Below are 18,908 nucleotides of genomic sequence, written 5' to 3'. Positions count from 1 at the left end.
GTTTAGTATTAGTTGTTTTTTTGGTTTTGTTTTTTTTTTTTTAATGCAGGTTCTTACAAGTCATCAATTTTATACACATCAGTGTATACATGTCAATCCCAATCGCCCAATTCAGCACAACAACATCCCCACCCCACCAAAGTTTTTCTGCCTTTGTGTCCATACGTTTCTTCTCTACATCTCTGTCTCAACTTCTGCCCTGCAAACCGGTTTATCTGTAACATTTTTCCAGGTTACACATACATGCGTTAATATATGATATTTGTTTTTCTCTTTCTGACTTACTTCACTCTGTATGACAGTCTCTAAATCCATCCACGTCTCAACAAATGACTCAATTTCGTTCCTTTTTATGGCTGAGTAATATTCCATTGTGTGTATGTACAACAACTTCTTTATCGATTCGGCTGTCGATGGGCATTTAGGTTGCTTCCATGACCTGGCTATTGTAAATAGTGCTGCAATGAACATTGGGGTGCATGTGTCTTTTTGAATTATGGTTTTCTCTAGGTATATGCCCTGTAGTGGGATTGCTGGATCATATGGTAATTCTATTTTTAGTTTTTTAAGAAACCTCCATACTGTTCTCCATAGTGGCTGTATCAGTTTACATTCCCACCAACAGTGCAAGAGGGTTCCCTTTTCTCCACACCCTTTCCAGCATTTGTTGTTTGTAGATTTTCTAATGATGCCCATTCTAACTGCTGTGAGGTGATACCTCATTGTGGTTTTGATTTACATTTCTCTAATAATTAGTGATGTTGAGCAGCTTTTCATGTGCTTCTTGGCCATCTGTATGTCCTCTTTGGAGAAATGTCTATTTACGTCTTCTGCCCATTCTTGGATTGGATTGTTTGTTTCTTTAATATTGAGCTGCATGAGCTGTTTATATATTTTGGAGATTAATCCTTTGTCCGTTGATTCATTTGCGGATATTATCTCCCATTCTAGGGGTTGTCTTTTCATCTTGTTTATGGTTTCCTTTTCTGTCTTTGAAGTTTCATTAGGTCCCATTTGTTTATTTTCATTTTTACTTACATTACTATAGGAGGTGGGTCAAAAAAGATCTTGCTGTGATTTATGTCAAAGAGTGTTCTTCCTATGTATTCCTCTAAGAGTTTTATAGTGTCCAGTCTTACATTTAGGTCTCGAATCCATTTTGAGTTTTTTTTTTTTTTTAAACATTTATTTATTTGCCTGTGCTCGGTCTTAGATGCGGCCTGTGGAATCTTTAGTTGCGGCATGCGGGCTCTTAATTGCAGCATGCGGGATCTAGTTCCCTAACCAGGGATTGAACCCTCGTCCCCTGCATTGGGAGAATGGAGTCTTAACCACTGGACCAGCAGAGAAGTCTCAACAAACTTTTCTTGATATTTAGTCATCATTCAATTCCTGGTCCAGAGAGGGACATACCCTTACAATTGGCGATATCCTTTAGATGTAAATTTACCTCCTAAAAGGGCATTTTCTACGTGGTTTTGAAAGATTCTCCTGGGTCTGCTGTTTCTTAAATTAATAAGTCCAAAATAATCCTTTTGTCAAATGGGCATATTTTGGGGTGGTGTACTCTGCTCCCCCCCTTTTCTTTTAACATCTTTATTGGGGTATAATTGATTTACAATGGTGTGTTAGTTTCTGCTTTATAACAAAATGGATCAGTTATACATATACATATGTTCCCATATCTCTTCCCTCTTGCATCTCCCTCCCTCCCACCCTCCCTGTCCCAACCCTCCAGGCGGTCATAAAGCACCGAGTTGATCTCCCTGTGCTATGCGGCTGCTTCCCACTAGCTATTACCTTACATTTGGTAGTGTATATATGCCCCTGCCTCTCTCTCGCTTTGTCACAGCTTACCCTTCCCCCTCCCCATATCCTCAAGTCCATTCTCTAGTAGGTCTGTGTCTTTATTCCTGTCTTACTCCTAGGTTTTTCATGACATTTTTTTTTCTTAAATTCCATATATATGTGTTAGCATATGGTATTTGTCTCTCTCTTTGTGACTTACTTCACTCTGTATGACAGACTCTAGGTCTATCCACCTCATTACAAATAGCTCAATTTCGTTTCTTTTCATGGCTGAGTAATATTCTATTGTATATATCTGCCACATCTTCTTTATCCTTTCATCCGATGATGGACACTTAGGTTGTTTCCATCTCCGGGCTATTGTAAATAGAGCTGCAATGAACATTTTGGCACATGACTCTTTTTGAATTATGGTTTTCTCAGGGTAAATGCCCAGTAGTGGGATTGCTGGGTCATATGATAGTTCTATTTGTAGTTTTTTAAGGAAACTGCATACCGTTCTCCATAGTGGCTGTACCAATTTACATTCCCACCAGCAGTGCAAAAGGGTTTCCTTTTCTCCACACCCTCTCCAGCATTTATTGTTTCTAGATTTTTTGATGATGGCCATTCTGACCGGTGTGAGATGATATCTCATTGTAGTTTTGATTTGCATTTCTCTAATGATTAATGATGTTGAGCATTCTTTCATGTGCTTGTTGGCAGTCTGTATATCTTCTTTGGAGAAATGTCTATTTAGGTCTTGTGCCCATTTTTGGATTGGGTTGTTTGTTTTCTTGTTATTGAGCTGCATGAGCTGCTTATAAATTTTGGAGATTAATCCTTTGTCAGTTGATTCATTTGCAAATATTTTCTCCCATTCTGAGGGTTGTCTTTTGGGCTTGTTTATGGTTTCCTTTGCTGTGCAAAAGCTTTTAAGTTTCATTAGGTCCCATTTGTTTATTTTTGTTTTTATTTCCATTCCTCCTGGAGGTGGGTCAAAAAGGATCTTGCTGTGATTTATGTCATAAAGTGTTCTGCCTATGTTTTCCTCTAAGAGTTTGATAGTTTCTAGCCTTACATTTAGGTCTTTAATCCATTTTGAGCTTATTTTTGTGTATGGTGTTAGGGAGTGATCTAATCTCATACTTTTACATGTGCCTGACCAGTTTTCCCAGCACCACTTATTGAAGAGGCTGTCCTTTCTCCACTGTACATTCCTGCCTCCTTTATCAAAGATAAGGTGACCATATGTGCGTGGGCTTATCGCTGGGCTTTCTATCGTGTTCCATTGATCTATCTTTCTGTTTTTGTGCCAGTACCATACTGTCTTAATTACTGTAGCTTTGTAGTATAGTCTGAAGTCAGGGAGCCTGATTCCTCCAGCTCCATTTTTCGTTCTTAAGATTGCTTTGGGTATTCGGGGTCTTTTGTATTTCAATACAAACTGTGAAAGTTTTTGTTCTAGTTGTGTGAAAAATGCCAGTGGTAGTTTGATAGGGATTGCATTGAATCTGTAGATTGCTTTGGGTAGTAGTCATTTTCACAACGTTGATTCTTCCAATCCAAGAACATGGTATATCTTTCCATCTATTGGTATCATCTTTGTTTTCTTTCATCAGTGTCTTATAATTTTCTGCATACAGGTCTTTTGTCTCCTTAGGTAGGTTTATTCCTAGATATTTTATTTCTTTTGTTGCAATGGTAAATGGGAGTGTTCTATTGATTTCGCTTTCAGATTTTTCATTATTAATGTATAGGAATGCCAGAGATTTCTGTGCATTAATTTTGTATCCTGCTACTTTACCAAATTCATTGATTAGCTCTAGTAATATTCTGGTAGCATCTTTAGGATTCTCTATGTATAGTATCATGTCATCTGCAAACAGTGACAGCTTTACTTCTTTTCTGATTTAGATTCCTTTTATTTCCTTTTCTTCTCCGATTGCTGTGGCTAAAACGTCCAAAACTATGTTGAATAAGAGTGGTGAGAGTGGGCAACATTGTCTTGTTCCTGATCTTAGTGGAAATGCTTTCAGTTTTTCACCATTGAGGACGATGTTGGCTGTGGGTTTGTCATATATGACCTTTATTATGTTGAGGAAAGTTCCCTCTATGCCTACTTTCTGCAGGGTTTTTATCATAAATGGGTGTTGAATTTTGTCGAACGCTTTCTCTGCATCTATTGAGATGATCATACGGTTTTTCTCCTTCAGTTTGTTAACATGGTGTATCACGTTGATTGATTTGTGTATATTGAAGAATCCTTGCATTCCTGGAATAAACCCCACTTGATCATGGTGTATGATCCGTTTAATGTGCTGTTGGATTCTGTTTGCTTGTATTTTGTTGAGGATTTTTGCATCTATGTTCATCAGTGATATTGGCCTGTAGTTTTCTTTCTTTGTGCCATCCTTGTCTGGTTTCGGTATCAGGGTGATGGTGGCCTCATAGAATGAGTTTGGGAGTGTTCCTCCCTCTGCTATATTTTGGAAGTTTGAGAAGGATAGGTATTAGCTCTTCTCTAAATGTTTGGTAGAATTCGCCTGTGAAGCCATCTGGTACTGTGCTTTTGTTTATTTGAAGATTTTTAATCACAGTTTCAATTTCAGTGCTTGTGATTGGTCTCTTCACATTTTCTATTTCTTCCTGATTCAGTCTTGGCAGGTTGTGCCTTTCTAAGAATTTGTCCATATCTTCCAGGTTGTCCATTTTATTGGCATAGAGTTGCTTGTAGTAATCTCTCATGATCCTTTGTATTTCTGCAGTGTCAGTTGTTACTTTTCCTTTTTCATTTCTAATTCTATTGATTTGAGTCTTCTTCCTTTTTTCTTGATGAGTCTGGCTAATGGTTTATCAATTTTGTTTATCTTCTCAAAGAACCAGCTTTTAGTTTTATTGATCTTTGCTATTGTTTCCTTCATTTCTTTTTCATTTATTTCTAATCTGAATTTTATGATATCTTTCCTTCTGCTTATTTTGGGGTTTTTTTCGTTTGTTCTCTAATTGCTTTAGGTGCGAGGTTAGGTTGTTTATTCGAGATGTTTCCTTTTTCTTAAGGTAGGATTGTATTGCTATAAATTTCCCTCTTAGAACCATTTTGAGTTTATTTTTCTGTATGGTATTAGGGAGTGTTCTAATTTCATTCTTTTACATGTAGCTGTCCAGTTTTCCCAGCCCCTCTTATTGAAGACACTGTCTTTTCTCCATTGTATATCTTTCCCTCCTTTGTCATAGATTAGTTGACCATAGGTGCGTGGGTTTATCTCTGGGCCTTCTATCTTGTTCCATTGATCTATGTTTCTGTTATTGTGCCAGTATCATATTCTCTTGATTACTGTACCTTTGCAGTGTAGTCTGAAGTTAGGGAGTCTGATTCCTCCAGCTCCGTTTTTTTCCCTCAAGACTGCTTTGGCTATTCGGGGTCTTTTGTGTCCCCATACAAATTTTGAGATGATTTATTCTAGTTCTGTAAAAAATACTATTGGAAATTTGATACTGATTGCATTGAATCTGTAGATTGCTTTGAGTAGTATACTCATTTTCACAATATTGATTCTTCCAATCCAAGAACATGGTATATCTCTCCATCTGTTGGTATCATCTTTAATTTCTTTCATCAGTGTTCTATAGTTTTCTGCTTACAGGTCTTTTGTTTCCCTAGTTAGGTTTATTCCTAGGTATTTTATCTTTTTGTTGCAATGGTAAATGGGAGTGTTTCTTTAATTTCTCTTTCAGACTTTTCATCATTCATGTATAGGAAGGGAAGAGATTTCCGTGCATTAACTTTGTATCCTGCAACTTTACCAAATTCATGGATTAGCTCTAGTAGGTTTCTGGTGGCATTTTTAGGAATCTCTATGTATAGTATCATGTCATCTGCAAACAGTGACATTTTTACTTCTTCTTTTCCAGGTGGTATTCCTTTTATTTCTTTTTCTTCTCTGAATGCTGTGGGTAGGACTTCCAAGACTATGTTGAATAATAGTGGTGAGACTGGACAACGTTGACTCATTCCTAATCTTACAGGAAATGCTTTCAGTTTTTCACCATTGAGAATGATGTTTCTGCGGGTTTGTCGTATATGGCCTTTATTATGTTGAAGTAGGTTCCCTCTATGCCCACTGTCTGGAGAGTTTTTACCATCAACTGGTGTAGAATTTTGTCAAAAGCTTTTTCTACGTCTATTGAGATGATCATATGGTTTTTATTCTTCAGTTTGTTAATATCATGTGTCACATTGATTGATTTGCATATACTGAAGAATCCTTGCACCCCTGGGATAAATCCCACTTGATCATGTTGTATGATTCTTTTAATGTGTTGTTGGAATCTGTTTGCTAGTACTTTGTAGAGGATTTTTGCATCTATATTCATCAGTGATATTGGTCTGTAATTTTCTTTTTTTTGTAGTATCTTTGTCTGGTTTTGGTATCAGGGTGATAGTGGCCTTATAGAATGAGTTTGGGAGTGTTCCTTCCTCCTCTGCAGTTTTCTGGAAGAGTTTGAGAAGGATGGGTGTTAGCTCTTCTCTAAATGTTTGATAGAATTCACCTGTGAAGCCATCTGGTCATGGACTTTTGTTTGTTGGAAGATTTTTAATCACAGTTTCAATTTCATTACTTGTGATTGGTCTCTTCATATTTTCTGTTTTTTCCTGGTTCAGTCTTGGAAGGTTATACCTTTCTAAGAACTTGTCCATTTCTTCCAGGTTTTCCATTTTATTGGCGTAGAGTTGCTTCTGGTAGTCTCTTAGGATGCTTTGTATTTCTGTGGTGTCTGTTGTAACTTCTCTTTTTGCATTTTTAATTTTATTGATTTGAGTCCTCTCCATCTTTTTCTTGATGAGATTGGCTAATGGTTTATCAATTTTGTTTATCTTTTCAAAGAACCAACTTTTAGTTTTATTGATCTTTGCTATTATTTTCTTTGTTTCTGTTTCATTTATTTCTGCTCTGATCTTTATGATTTCTTTCCTTCTGCTAACTTTGGGTTTTGTTTGTTCTTTTTACTCTTGTTTCTTAAGGTGTCAGGTTAGTTTGTTTATTTGAGATTTATCTTGTTTCTTGAGCTAGGCTGGTATAGCTATAAACTTTCCTCTTAGAACTGCTTTTGCTGCATCCTATAGGTTTTGGATCATCGTGTTTTCATTGTCATTTGCCTCTAGGTATTTTTTGATTTCCTCTTTGATTTCTTCAGTGATCTCTTGGTCATTTAGTAAAGTATTGCTTAGCCTCCATGTGTTTGCATTTTTTACATTTTTTTCCCTGTAATTCAATTCTGATCTCATAGCATTGTGGTCAGAAAAGATGCTTGATATGATTTCAATTTTCTTAAATTTACTGAGGCTTGATTTGTGACCCCAGATGTGATCTATCCTGGAGGATGTTCCGTGCGCACTTGAGAAGTAAGTGTAATCTGTTTTTGGATGGAATGTCCTATAAATATCAGTTAAATCTGTCTGGTCTGTTGTGTCATTTAAAGCTTGTGTTTCCTTATTTATTTTCATTTTGGATGATCTGTCCATTGGTGTAAGTGAGGTGTTAGAGTCCCCCACCGTTATCTTCTTACTGTCGATTTCGTCTTTTAGAGCTGTTAGCAGTTGCCTTACGTATTGAGGTGCTCCTATGTTGGGTGCATATATATTTATAATTATATCTTCTTTTTGGATTGATCTCTTGATCATTATGTAGTGTCCTTCCTTGTCTCTTGTAACATTCTTTATTTTAAAGTCTATTTTATCTGATATGAGTATAGGTACTCCAGCTTTCTTTTGATTTCCATTTGCATGGAATATCTTTTTCCATCCCCTCACTTTCAGTCTGAATGTGTCCCTAGGTCTGAAGTGGGTCTCTTGTAGACAGCATATATATGGGTCTTGTTTTTGTATCCACTCAGCAAGCCTGTGACTTTTGGTTGGAGCATGTAATCCATTCACGTTTAAGGTAATTATCGATATGTATGTTCATATGACCATTTTCTTAATTGTTTTGGGTTTGTTTTTGTAGATACTTTTCTTCTCTTTTGTTTCCCACTTAGAGAGGTTTCTTTAGCATTTGTTGTAGAGCTAGCTGGTTTGTGGTGCTGAATTCTCTTAGCCTTTGCTTGTCTGTAAAGCTTTTGATTTCTCTATCGAATCTGAATGATATCCTTGCCGGGTAGAGTAATTTTGTTGTAGGTTCTTCCCTTTCATCACTTTAAGTATATCATGCCACTGCCTTCTGGCTTGTAGAGTTTCTGCTGAGAAATCAGCTGTTAACCTTATGGGAGTTCCCTTGTATATTATTTTTTGTTTTTCCCTTGCTGCTTTCAATAATTTTTCTTTGTCTTTAATCTTCGGCAATTTGATTACGATGTGTCTCGGCGTGTTTCTTCTTGATTTTATCTTGTATGGGACTCACTGTGCTTCCTGGACTTGGGTGGCTATTTCCTTTCCTATGTTAGGGAACTTTTCGACTATAATCTCTTCAAATATTTTCTCTGGTCCTTTCTCTCTCTCTTCTCCTTCTCGGACCCCTATAATGTGATGTTGTTGCATTTAATGTTGTCCTGGAGGTCTCTTAGACTGCCTTCACTTCTTGTCATTCTTTTTTCTTTATTCTGTTCCGCAGCTGTTAATTCCACCATTCTGTCTTCCAGGTCGCTTATTCTTCTTCTGCCTCACTTATTCTGCTATTGATTGCTTTAGTGTAGTTTTTGTTTTTGCGGTACGCGGGCCTCTCACTGCTGTGGTCTCTCCCGTTGCAGAGCAAAGGCTCGGGACGTGCAGGCTCAGCGACCATGGCTCACGGGCCCAGCCGCTCTACGGCATATGGGATCTTCCCAGACCGGGACATGAACCTGTGTCCCCTGCATCGGCTAGCGGACTCTCAACCACTGCACCACCAGGGAAGCCCGCTTCTAGTGTAGTTTTCAGTTACTGTATTGTTCATCTCTGTTAGTTTGTTCTTTAATTCTTCTAGGTCTTTGTTAAACATTTCTTGCATTTCTTGGTCTTTGCCTCCATTCTTTTTCCAAGGTCCTGGATCATCTTCACTATCATTACTCTGAATTCTTTTTCGGGAAGGTTGCCTATCTCCACTTCGTTTAGTTGTTTTTCTGGGGTTTTATCTTGTTCCTTCATCTGGTACATAGCCCACTGCCTTTTCATCTTGTCTGTCTTTCTGTGAATGTGGTTTTTGTTCTACAGGCTGCAGGAGTGTAGTTCTTCTTGCTTCTGCTCTCTGCCCTCTGGTGGATGAGGCCATCTAAGAGGCTTGATGGGAGGGACTGGTGGTGGGTAGTGCAGACTGTTGCTCTGGTGGGCAGAGCTCAGTAAAACTTTAATCCTCTTGACTGCTGATGGGTGGGGCTGGGTTCCCTCCCTGTTGGTTGTTTGGCCTGAGGCAACCCAACTCTGGAGCCTACCTGGGCTCTTTGGTGGGGGAAATGAGAGACTCTGGGAGGGCTCACGCCAAGGAGTACTTCCCAGAACTTCTTCTGCCCGTGTCCTTGTCCCCATGGTGAGCCACAGCCACCCCCGCCTCTGTAGGAGACCGTCCAACACTAACAGGTAGGTCTCCTTTAGTCTCCCCTGGGATCAGTGCTCCTTTCCCTGGGTCCCGATGCATACACTACTTTGTGTGTGTCCCCTCCAAAAGTGGAGTCTCTGTTTCCCCCAGTCCTGTCAAAGTCCTGCCATCAAATCCCAGTAGTCTTCAAAGTCTGATCCTCTAGGAATTTCTCCTCCTGTTGCCAGATCCCCTGGTTGGGAAGCCTGACGTGGGGCTCAGAACCTTCACTCCAGTGGGTGGACTTCTGTGGTATAAGTGTTTTCCAGTCTGTGAGTCACCCACCCAGCAGTTATGGGATTTGATTTTACTGTGATTGCGCCCCTCCTACCGTCTCATTGTGGCTTCTCCTTTGTCTTTGGATGTGGGGTATCTTTTTTGGTGAGTTCCAGTGTCTTCCTGTCGATGATTGTTCAGCGGCTAGTTGTGAATCGGTTGTTCTCTCAAGAGGGAGTGAGAGCACGTCCTTCTACTCCGCCATCTTGGTTCCTCCTTAAAAATTTGTTTTTTGTTCAGTTACATGTGACTTGCAGATATGCTTCAGATTTGCTCCAAGTCTTCATTCTGGGACCCAAGCTGAAGGAGAAGCTGCTGCTTGGGTCTTGTGGCAAAAAAGAGCAGTGGTAGAACCACATGATGGGTCTTAAAGCTTTGGTTCAGAAATGACCTGCTTTACGTTTACTCGTATTTCATTGGCCAAATTAAGTCAAATGGCCAACACTGGTATAAGTGGGCAAGGAAATATAGTCCTCCTGTAGGGAGAGAAGTGAATAATTGGGGACAGTATTGCAGTCTATCACTGTATCCTTTTGGTTTTTGGTTCATATCATTTTGTAAAAGTTCTTAATGCATTCTGGATACTGAACTCGTGAGTTTAGCTTTTACACTTAGGTCTGGCATCCATTTTTACATGTAGTCTGAGATAGGGGTCAAGGTTCAGTTTTTTCCATATGGATATCCATTATCCATGGTGTCATTTGATGAAAGGACTTAACTTTCCCCCATTGAATTGTCCTAGCACCTTAATGCTGTTGAAGTGTGAGTCTATTTCTGAGGACTTTATTCTGTTGCATTAATCTATTTGTTAAACCTTATGGTTAGTATCATACCATCTTGAAATCAGGTAATGAAATTGTCTGACCGTCCCCTTTTTCAAGATTGGTAAGGATATTCTTTGGTTTTTGCAGTTCTGTATTTAGCCTTCCAATCTATGAACATAGTTTATCTACCCCTTTCTTCCTTCCTCCCTCTCTCCCTCTCTGTCTCTCTCTCTCATTCTTTCTCTCTTTCTTTCTCCCTCTCATTCTCTCCCTTTCTGCCTTCCTCCCTCCCTCCATTCCTTTCTTTCTTCCACTTTTTGTTTTTGCTGTGGTACGCAGGCCTCTCACTGTTGTGGCCTCTCCCGTTGCGGAGCACAGGCTCCGGATGCGCAGGCTCAGTGGCTATGGCTCACGGGCCTAGCCGCGCCGCGGCATGTGGGATCTTCCCGGACCAGGGCACGAACCCATGTCCCCTGCATCGGCAGGCAGACTCTCAACCACTGCGCCACCAGGGAAGCCCCTCTTTCTTCCACTTTTATTGAGATATAATGGACATACAACACTGTATAAGTTTAAGGTGTACAGCATACTGATTTGATTTACATACCTCATAAAGTGGTTATCACAGTAAGTTTAGTAAACATCCATCATCTCATGTAGACACAGAATTAAAGAAATAGGAAACATTTTTTTCTTGTGATGAGAACTCTTAGAATTTACTCTTAACAACTTTCATCTATAACATACAGCAGTGTTGATTATATTTATCATGTTGTACATTACATCCCTAGTTCTTATCTTATAGCTAGAAGTTTGTACATTTTGACTGCCTTCATCCAGTCTCCCCCTTCCCACCCCCCCACCCCCGTAATCACAAATCTGATCTCTTTTTTTTTGTGAGTTTGTTCTAGAAGAATGATTGACCTACAACACTGTGCTACTTCCTGTTACACAACATAGTGATTCGAAATTTCTATACCTTTCAAACTGATCACCGTGATAAGTCTAATTATGATATGTCATCATACAAAGATATTACATAGTTATTGACTATATTCCCCACACTGTACATTTCATATCAGTGATTCATTTATTTAGCAACTGGAAGTTTGTACCTCTTAATCTTCCTCATCTATTTTTTTTCTCCCTTTGCCCATTTATTTAGATCTTCTTTAATCCTGACAATGTTTGTTTCAGCATAGAAGTCTTACACATCTTCTGTTCACTTTAGTGGTAAGTATATTTTTGACACTAACTGTAAATAGAATTTATATTTTATAATAATTTATATATAACTATAAATTATTAACTTATAATTACATAATATATAATCTAAATCTTGAATCCTGTGTATTATTACTGTCAAACACCACACCCATAATTAAATCTAGTTTTTTTTGTTGTTGAAGTATAGTTGATTTACAATTTCAAGTATACAATATAATGATTTGGTATTTTATGGATTATAATCTATTTAAGGTTATTATAAAATATTGGTTATATTCCCTGTACTGTACATTACACCCTTGCATCTTATTTATTTTATACCTAATAGTTTGCACCTCTTAATCCCCTTTCTCTATCTTGCCATTCCACCCTCTGGCAACCACTAGTTTGTTCTCTGTATTCATGAGTGTGTTTCTGGTTTGTTATATGCATTTGTTTGTTTTAATTTTTAGATTCCACATATAAGTGAAAACATACAGTATTTATCCTTCTCTGACTTACTTCACTGAGCATAATACCCTCCAAGTCTATCCACATTGTTGCAAATGGCAAAATTTCATTCTTCTTTATGACTAATATTCCATTGTATATTCATTACCACATCTTCTTTATCCATTCATGTGTTGATGGACACTTTGGTTGCTTCCATATCTTGGCTATTGTAAGTAATGCTGCTACGATATTGAAGTGTATATATCTTTTGAAATTAGTGTTTTCATTTTCTTTGGATATATACCCAAGAATAGAATTGTTGGATCATATGGGTCTATATTTAGTCTTTTGAAGAACTGCCATGCCGTTTTCCATAGTGGCTGTACCAGTTTACATTCCCACCAGCAGTGAACTAAGTGTCCCTTTCTCCACATCCTCACCAGCATTTATTATTTGTTGTCTTTTTGATGATAACTATTCTGACATGTGTGAGATGATATCTCATTGTAGTTTTGATTTGCATTTCCCTGATGATTAGTGACATTGAGGATCTTTTCATATACCTGTTGGCCATCTGTTTGTCTTCTTTTGAAAAATGTCTATTGAGGTCTTCTGCCCATTCTTTAATTGGGTTGTTGCTTTTTAAATATTGAATTATATTAGCTATTTGTATATTTTGGACATTAACCCCTTATCAGACATATCGTTTGCAAATACATTCTCCTATTCAGTAGGTAGTCTTTTCGTTTTGTTGATGTTTTCCCTTGCTGTGCAGAAATTTTTAAGTTTAATTAGGTCTCATTTGTTTATTTTTGCCTTTTTTTCTCTTGCCTGAGAAGACAGATCCAAAAAAATATGGCTAAGATTTATGTCAAAGAGTGTACTGCCTATTCTCTTTTAAGTTTCTTCTAGGTTATAGTTACAGGTCTTTAATCCATTTTGAGTTATTTTGTATATCGTGTGATAAAATGTTCTAATTTCATTCTTTTAGCTGTCCAGTTTTCCCAACACTCCTTATTGAAGAGACTGTCTTTTCCCTGTTGTATATTCTTGCCTCCTTTGTTGTAGATTAATTGACAATAAGTGCATGAGTTTCTTTCTGGGCTCTCTATTCTTTTCCATTGATCTATGTCTGATTTTGTGCCACTACCATACTGTTTTGATTACTGTAGCTTTGTAGCATATTCTGAAGTTCAGGAGTGTGATACCTCCAGCTTTGTTCTTTTTTCTCAAGATTACTTTGACTATTTGGGGTCTTTCGTGATTCTTTATAAATTTCAGGAATATTCTAGTTCTGTGAAAATTGTCATGGGTGTTTTGATAAGGATTGCTTTGAATCTGTTGATTGCTTTGGGTTTATGGACATTTAAGCAATATTAGTCCTTCCAATCCATGAGTGTGGAATATCTTTTCATTTATTTGTATCATTTTCGGTTTCCTTTATGAATGTCTTACAGTTTTCAGAGGTGTAGGTCTTTCATGTGTTTGATGAGTTTATCTCTAGGTTTTTCATTCTTTTTGACGCAATTGTAACTGGGATTGTTTTCTTACTTTCTCTTTCACCGTTGAGTATGCGTTAGCTGTGGGTTTGTCATAAATGGCCTTTACTATGTTGAGATATGTTCCCTCTATACCAACTTTGTTGAAGGTTTTTATTATGAATTGGTGTTGAATTTTGTCAAGAGCTTTTTCTGCATCTGTTGAGATGATCATATGATTTTTATTCTTTGTTTTGTTAATGTGGTGTACCTTATTGTTTGATTTGCAGATACTGAACCATCCTTGCGTCCCTGGAATAAATCCCACTTGACCATGGTTTATGATCCTTTTTATATGTTGTTAAATTTGGTTTGCTAATATTTTGTTTAGGATTTTTGTGCCTGTATACATCAAGGATACTGAAGTAATTTTCTATTTCATGGTGTCTTTGCCTGGTTTTGGTATCTTGGTAGTGGTGGCCTCATAGAATGGATTTGGGAGTGTGATCTCTTTAGTTTTTTGGAATAATTTGAGAAAGATAAGTATTAACTCTTCTTTACCTGTTTGGTAGAATTCCCCTGTGAAGGTGTCCGGTCCTGGACTTCTGTTTTTTGGGAGTTTTTTGATTACTGATTCAGTTTTAATACTAGTAATCAGTGTATTCATATTATCTATTTCTTTATGATTCAATTTTGGAAGATAGTACGTTTCTAGGAATTTATACATTTCTTCTACGTTGTTGAATTTTTTGGCATGTAACTGTTCATAGTATTCTATTATGATTGTTTATATTTCTGTGACATTGATTGTAATTTCTCCTCTTTCACTTCTTATTTTGTTATTTGGGTCCTTTCTCTTTTTTTCTTAATGAGCCTGGCTAAAGTCTTATCAATTTTGTTTATCTTTTAAAAAAAACCAGCTCCTGGTTTCATTGATCTTTTCTTTTTTGGGGGTGAGAGGGGGTCCTCTCTTTTATTTATTTCCTCTCTGATCTTTATTGTTTCCTGACTTCTGATGACTTTCAACTTTGTTTGTTCTTTTTCTAATTCCTTTAAATGGTAGTTTAGGTTGTGTATTCGAGGTTTTTCTTGTTTCTTGAGGTACCTATATTGCTATAAACTTCTCTCTTAGAACTGCTTTTGCTATATCCCATAAATTTTGGAAAGTTGTGTTTTAATCTTTATTTGTCTCAAGGTGTTTTTCTATTTTCTTTTTGATTTCTTCATTCACCCATTGGTTTTGTGGAAGCATGTTGTTTAGTCTCTATGTATTTTTGTTTTTCCCATTTTTCTTCCTGTAATTGACTTCTAGTTTCTTACTGTTGAGGTGAGAAAAGATGCTTGATATAATTTCTGTCCTTTTAAATTTGTTGAGACTTGTTTTGTGGCCTAGCATGTGACCTATCCTGGAGAACATTCCATGTAAACTTGAAATGAATATGTATTTTGCTGTTTTGGGTTGGAATGTTCTGTAATACCTGTTAACTACAACTGCTCTAATATGTCAGTTAATGCCACGGTTTCGTTACTGATTTTTTGTCTGCAAAATCTGTCCATTGATGGTAGGTGGGGTGTTAAAATCCTACTATTACTGTATTCTTGTCAATTTCTCCCTTTATGTCCATTATTATTAGATCTATTTTTAAATACTTTTTTTTAATGCCAAAAAGAATAGAGGAAGAATTCCAAATACAGTTGGCATGGTTCTATCATTCAGAGTTAGCAGTGTAGTATATATTTCCTTAGTCTTTTTTCTATGGATGCATATTTTTTAGTTTGCTATGATGATAGTATACATAACCTTATTTATTTATTGTAAAAACATTTTTCCACATAAAGTTGTAAAAATGATTTTAATGATTGTATTCTAGCATTCTGTTGAGTGGATTTACCATAATTGACTTAATTGGAACCTAAACAGAGAAACATTTGTTCATAGTTTTTTCGGTATTTAAAATTTGAAAGTAATTGAAGTACTTGTTTGTTTTAGTATTAGAATAATTTTCTTCCATATATTTCAAAATGTACTAGAAGTCTGCTGTCCCCTTAAATTGAAAATTTAAAAATACTCTTTTTACTTGACTAGATACTGAAAAAACTTTTTAGAACTTAAAACTCTTTATGATTTTATTTTGTAGTGTAACTCATTTATTGCATTATAGATATTTCTAATGGTTTTTCTTTTTTTTGAGGGGACTGTAATTCTGCTGTTCCTTGAGTTATGAACACTTAGTTTATAAATTTTCATGCATTGTAATAACCATCTTTACATATGGTCCAGAAAGGAAATGAACCCGTTCAAAATTATTTCTAAAATTAGTTTGTGAGTTCCATACAAGGAACTGAAAATGAAATTTTCTTGAAGGAATCCATTTTATATTTGTGGAATGGAATAACAGTGATGCTTTCATTTATCTCACTTGTGTCTAGAGAATGATGGAGTTAAGTAAAGCTCCAAGCATTGTTATTACCCCCTGGGTTTCTCTCTCACTTCACAATGCAAGTAAGATGGTGACATCAGAGGTTAATCAGTCACTCATCCTTGTCCCTGTTGATGATCTTCAAATAGTTTATTGTGAATAAAAAGACTGTGACATCAGAAGAAAATTGGCAGCTTCCCTTCTTTTGTTCTTTCCACTTCTCTTGATATTATTCTCTGTAATAGGTGGTGCTAATAACTTTCCAGTACCCAGAGATTAGATGTTTATCTGTAAATGTAACAAAGCTTAAAACTCCTAAAATTGGAATTTGATTCAGTTTTTGACATGCACACACAGTTTCAGAAATTAGAAAGACCATACAATCTCATACTTATGACTTATACTGAACACAGTAAATGAAAAACTATAATATTATTAAAAGAATCCTTTATGTGCTAGTATAATTCTAATACTAGTGATGTATATTTATAACATACTGTTTAAAGTCATAGATTTTATGTATTCATGTACTTTTCAGTGTTATAATTTCTAATTTTTTTTTCATATCTTCTTCCCTTTTTGACAGAATCATCCTTTCTAATTTTAAAATTTTTTCCTGAGGTTTCTTAAATTAATAACGTAAATTGTAAGAATCATCATGAAGTTTTGTTTTAAGGTCATCTCTTAATAGGAGAACCTTGAGAGAACATTAGTTTGTATAAAAATAATTTATTTCCTCTTAGTGTTGAATATCCAGTGGGCAGAACACCATGAATTAAAAATTAGAATCTTGACAGTGGGAAATCAACCTTTTTAACAATATTGAGTAATATCTTAAGCATATTTGTCATTGTTTACAAGTGTGAAAATTTTTGTTTAAAATGAACTAACATTTTTCAAGTGAGGTAAAACATCCCTTCATTATAGAAACTATATCACACAAACATACCAGAAGTGAATGTGGGTTTGGATTGATTGTTCCATGAGTTCCCTATAAATTTTAGAAATCTCATTTAATGTTATTCAGATTCCTTAACTTAGTGGTCATAAAAGGCTAACACAGATTTATCCTATTTAAAATTTTAGTGTGTGCTTTGCATATATTTCTTTGTCTTTTCTGTTTGATTTAATTCACGTGTATTGGTTTAGCTTAAGTAACTTTAATTTCCAGGACTATTCAGAAATGAATTACAAGGAGGTAATGATAAGATACTACTTGGAAGTTGTCTCACAGCTTAGGTTTGGATAGTCATTCATAACTTATCTGGTGGTTAGATTTCTCCCCCTTTCAACTGTCCTAAAGCTATGAACCAATAATTAAGGATAAAAAGGCTTCTGGGGGGAAAACACACACATACACAGGGGAAAGTACACAGATTTATAAGATGCCTTCTGTATTAGCTACTGTGCTAAATACTTCACTTACAGTTTTATTTTTCACAATAATTCATGTTCATTGTATTGTCAAGGAAGCAAATGCCAAGAGATTAACATAAAGATTAGGATTCAAGTCTCTTTTTTTAAAGAATTTTTTAAAGTGCTTTTTAGGTTCACAGCAAAATTGAAAGAAAGATACAGAGACTTCCTATCTATCCCCTATGCCCACACATGCGTGGCCTCCTCTGTTATCAATATTACTCACTAAAATGGTACATTTGTTGAGTTGGTGAACCTACATCAGCACGACAAATCACTCAAAGTCCATAGTTTACCTTTGGGTTCACTCTTTGTGTTTTATATTCTGTAGGTTTGGACAAATGTATAACGATATATATCCATTATTATAATATACAGAGTACTTCCAATACCCTAAAAATTTTCTGTGCTCCCTCTATTCATCCTTCCCCTGCCCCTAACACTGTTAATCATCTTTTTAAACCTGTGGATAGTTTTATCTTTCCCAGAAGGTCATATAGTTGGAATCTTGTAGTCTGTAGCCTTTTCACGTTGGCTTCTCTTACTTAGTAATGTGCAATTAGGGTTCCTCTATGTGTTTTCATGACTTGATAGCTCATTTCTTTATAGTGCTGAATACTATTCCATTGTCTGGATGTACCACAGTTAATTTATTCATTTATCTACTGAAGGGCATCTTATTTGCTCCCAAGTTTTGGCAGTTAGAAATACAGCTGCTATAAATAGCAGTGTGTAGGTTTTTGTGTGGATGTAAGTTTTCAACACCTTTGGGTAGATACCAAGGAGTGTGATTACTGGATTATGGTAAGAATATATTTACATTTGTAAGAAACCACCACACTGTCCTCCACAGTGATGGTACCATTTTGCATTCCCACCAGTAATGAATGAGAGTTCCTCTTGTTCTGTATCCTTGTCAGCCTTTGATGTTGTCAGTGTTCCAGATTTTGGCCATTCTAATAGGTATGTATCTCATTCTAATTTGTATTCCCTCATGACGTATGATGTGGAATATAAATGTACTCATCTGCCACCTGTATATCTTCTTTGGTGAGGTGGCTGTTAAGATCTTTAGCCCATTTTAAAAATCAGATTGTTTTTATTGTTGAGTTTTAAGAGTTCTTTGTGTATTTAGGATAACAATTCACCATATGTGTCTTCTGCAGATATTTTCTCCCAGTCTGGCTTGTCTTCTCATTTTCTTGATGTTGCTTTTCACAGAGCAGAAGGTTTTCATTTTAATGAACTCTTGCTTATCCATTATTTCTTTCATGGCTCATGCCTTTGATGTTGCATCTAAAAAGTCATTGCTATCCCCAACATCATCTAGGTTTTATCCTGTTATCTTCTGGAAGTTTTATGTTTTTGAGTTTAAATTTAGCTCTGTAATCCATTTTGAGTTAATTAAATTTAGCTCTGTGATCCAGTTTGAGTTAATTTTTGTGAAGGGTGCAAGGTTCTAGATTTGTGGGGGGGGGTTCTTTTTCTTTTATTATTTTATTTATTTATTTATTTGTTTATTTAGCTAGCTAGCTAGCTGCACTGAGTCTTAGTCAT

At 36.3% G+C, this 18,908-nt stretch overlaps 1 protein-coding gene across 6 annotated transcripts in view; it reads left to right on the top strand.

Annotated features, from left to right (window-relative positions):
* Positions 1-18,908, top strand: part of ANKIB1 (ankyrin repeat and IBR domain containing 1) — a 159,163-nt gene that overhangs the window by 32,930 nt on the left and 107,325 nt on the right. Inside the window, exon 2 of one of the 6 annotated variants that reach the window (XM_067746441.1) lies at positions 11,544-11,611. The exons of the other annotated variants lie outside the window; for them this stretch is intronic. The gene's annotated coding sequence lies outside the window, so the exon portion shown is untranslated. The remainder of the gene's footprint in view (positions 1-11,543; positions 11,612-18,908) is intronic. 6 annotated transcript variants of the gene reach the window in all.

The sequence above is a fragment of the Pseudorca crassidens genome, chromosome 8, assembly GCF_039906515.1.
Source record: "Pseudorca crassidens isolate mPseCra1 chromosome 8, mPseCra1.hap1, whole genome shotgun sequence".
NCBI lineage: Eukaryota > Metazoa > Chordata > Mammalia > Artiodactyla > Delphinidae > Pseudorca > Pseudorca crassidens.
Note: the sequence above shows the minus strand (reverse complement) of the source record. Positions and strands in the feature narration are given on the sequence as shown.